Source organism: Sycon ciliatum, unplaced genomic scaffold (genome assembly GCF_964019385.1).
Source record: "Sycon ciliatum unplaced genomic scaffold, ocSycCili1.1 SCAFFOLD_1960, whole genome shotgun sequence".
NCBI lineage: Eukaryota > Metazoa > Porifera > Calcarea > Leucosolenida > Sycettidae > Sycon > Sycon ciliatum.
Window position 1 is genome coordinate 8,033 of NW_027045066.1, and position 3,544 is coordinate 11,576.

General features: G+C 45.4%; 1 long non-coding RNA gene across 1 annotated transcript; it reads left to right on the top strand.

Moving 5' to 3' along the window:
• Positions 1 to 340: 340 nt before the first annotated feature.
• On the top strand, positions 341 to 3,327 carry LOC135830843 (uncharacterized). Its single transcript, XR_010556119.1, has 2 exons — positions 341 to 577; positions 2,602 to 3,327. It is a non-coding gene; the product is annotated as an uncharacterized LOC135830843 (long non-coding RNA).
• The last annotated feature ends 217 nt before the right edge of the window (positions 3,328 to 3,544 follow it).

Genomic DNA, 3,544 nt, shown 5'->3' on the forward strand with positions numbered 1-3,544 from the left:
ACTGGTCCGCCCGGCCCGCGAGGCCGAGCCCACTTACGAAGTTATGTCACATTGTCAGTGACAGGAGGTATATTATGCTCGGCAGGCCGCGAAAGAGAGCCCGTTACCTGGACCCCTACTCGCGCGGGTAGAGCGAAACTGAGCACCCTGGGATGCGAGCAGCTTTTTAGTACTCCCGGGTCCAAAATCTCACCACCAGGCCGGGATGATCAAAACGTCTGCCGGGTCTGCAGCCTACAAACGTGGATCTGCCGACACTGTGCTGTCGACGACATGTCCGGCAAGGCACCTCCTTGCGTGAAAGCAAGGAACGCTTTTTTTTTAGAAAGGAAGCTTCTTCTCCAAAATTTAAAATTTTTGAAAATTATTCCTTCTGAAAATATCATCGCGTTCTTGACCTCGAAGCTGACTGCTGAATGCGATTAGGAAAGAAGATTCCTGAAGATACACCAGACTGATTCTGGCAAGCCGTCTGTCGTCTAGATATGCAGTTGTTCGTCATGCATGGTCAGCAATCTTCCTCGTTCGTCCTTTCGTTTTCCTGACCACGATGATGACAAGCAGCTCTCATGCTCAGGTTAGTGCTGTACTTGTATGTCTGGGCACACAACACATCTGAGATTCACCCACTGACGTTATCGAACTGAAGAATGCAGCAAGGGTTCCTCGGATTCTCTTGATTTCGGAACAAATTTCCTTCACTTTCACCCTCTCAGTCTCTTCCCCATGCCCTCCATGCATGCACAATGCAGCTTGCATTTCAATTGCTGTTTTTTATACTTTGGCAGTGCCTCTGCTACACTTTCATATAGAGTGAGGTCCTGTAAATAGGATCGAACATTGTTGGTGGTGGTGTGTGTGTGGGGGGGGGGGGGGGGGTACGTTTGCAGCCAGGATGTAGGAATGACACTTCTGCACAGCAGGTGGCAATAGTCAAAACTGGTCACTCTACAAATCCCATACCTGCCAACCTTTGCAAACCTGAGATCCAATGACATACCTAGGCATGAAAATGTATACAAAAGAAGCTCGCGGTGAGGCATGGAACTAGTGCACTTTTGGGTGCCTATTACCGCCCTCGATATCGGGACGGTCCCGGCCAAATCGGGATGGTTGTCAGGTATGAAATCCCAACCGAGAAAACCATTTAATTTAAAGATAAACTCGGCCAGGACATAGCGACTTTCTGTTTGCCGGGGGGGGGGGGGAGGGTCATCGTCCGCAATATTGGTAGAGTTACGGTTACATTGTATATGTAGATACATGTGCATCAGGGATTCATAGCACCTGGGGAGACGACATGAGACCTAAGTACCCAAAACGTTGTGAGTTGTGACCCCGGATGGGGTAGTTCTACGTGATCTGTGTTTCTATAGACCTTATTCGATAACGTGATTTTTGGACTCGCCTCCAGGGATTTGTTGTAAGCTGGGGCACGCGTACGTGAAACGAGTGGCAAGAAAGGCCCAGTTCGTACAAGGGAGTAGTAAAATACCGGTATTTTTCTACTCCTATGTTCCCACGCCGAGTCCACTGTGCACTGAGTGCAGGTCTCTTGCCGCTCCCTGGTTCCCGGGACCCTGGTTCACGTGATTGTGACGTTTATTGAATAAGGTCTACATGTATATGCGGGCATGCATAAATCAACCCTTCCACAAGGACGGCTCAAACAGGCAGCCAAGGAGTGAAAATTTCGCTCCTGGGGCTAGGAGTGAAACGAAGGCCTCAATTTGCCAGATGAACCTTCTCCATCGAAACGAACGAAGGTGTCGAATAATTCTTTTACCAGTTCACAGTTGCCGTTCACGCGCACTCCCCGGGGTGGGGGGGGGGGGGGCTACTATGCACTTGTAGTGATACTTACCGTAAGCCAAGTGGAACACGACTAGTTGACTGCACAGACTACAGTACAGTATACATGCACATGTATACAGTGAAGATCAGTGCGTGCATGCCTGCCATAATCGTATGTTGACCTTCGTTCGAATTGAAAAGAGAGGGTCGTTTCGAAAAAGAAAAAAAGCTCGATGGAAGTATGATGCTGCTGACAATTCAAGACTCACTGAAGTCGCCTTTCTGGAATGGATCATGCACTCTAGGTTCATCCAATTGGATATGGACTCAAATCATTGTTACACCATTATTGTTTGGTTAGTTATTGTACATCCCATAGCATGTACAATCAACCTTGTGAATAATCTACCTCGGGTTTACAAAACAACTCGCAAATAACGACACAATCTTCAGATCTAGTGAACATTTGATTGCATACTTCCAACCTCACGAGTAACAACAATGCGAATAGCGACACTTTTCTCATTCACAATCGAGGGTCAGTATTCCCCAGGTTGACTGCAATTGCCAATCAAACAGGAGGGGCGAAAGTCGACCACGGCTGAAAAGGCATAAAGAAAAATTAATGTATATCATGAGCTAGATGGCTGAAGGAGGAAGTAGGTTTTCTGAGAAAGCAAGAAACAGAGGTGAATGAAGCACCAGGTCTGTCCATGCAGTGGATAGAATTATTGCATTGAAAGACAGGCTCTTTACATCAGCTTGCTACTATTATACCTACATTTGCTTTCTGCCTTTTTCATGCAGGATTCTGAAAGCTGGAGCAGCTCTGCTTACCTCGACCACTGAACTTACAACTAACTTCCAACCAAGTACAAGGCAATATTATGATGAATCAAGCACGCTTGCCATCATGTCATCATTGCAAAGTACATCGACAACATAGATTTGGTGCCGACTATGTATGATGTAGAGTGTGCTCTATGTATCTATACTACTGATTGGCCTACATTGTACTTATGTGGGCTGAGAGTAATCGATTGTGCTATATGGCAGTTTACTTGTATGTCATAGATGTTAACATTGCACACAGCTTCTGAAATGCTTTCTGTTGCACTGGCCTACTGCGGCCCACTGCAAATAGATTGTAGTGGCATGGGCCATGCCATAATTATAGTAGTATACCGGTACTACACCAACAATTTCACTGGTGCACTGTACTTACTGGTACGAGTAGATCTACATCATGCACAGCCTTGTCACTGCTTTTCTCATTTTTTATTAATTTACTGTACTGTACACATTTTGGCACAGCTCTTCCACAAAGAGTTACTAGTATTTTCTTCTGCATACCTACTGTATACAGTGACCTGACTGGTAACATCTATGGCTGTGAAATCACAAATTTCTGGGTTGACAGCCTCGAACCTATACGATTTGTTTCTAAGAACGTGCTATAAGAAATTTTCTATTGAAGTATTCTACTGTAGCTCGCAGGACATGGAGTGCAATTACGTAAAGTTTGGAACACCACTCTTCTGTGATTTGGATGTCAAATTATGAAATTCAGTGTGTGAGGTAAACCCATGCATGGCATACACTGCTATAGTATGACTCGAGGTAAAGTGTTCCAACGCATACTCATTATAGTGAATAGTTGTGTGACCAACGTTGTTGCTGCTGGATAAATAGTACATATTCTGAGATAACTGAAGCTACACAGCCATCTAATGTTCAGACATGCATCGAA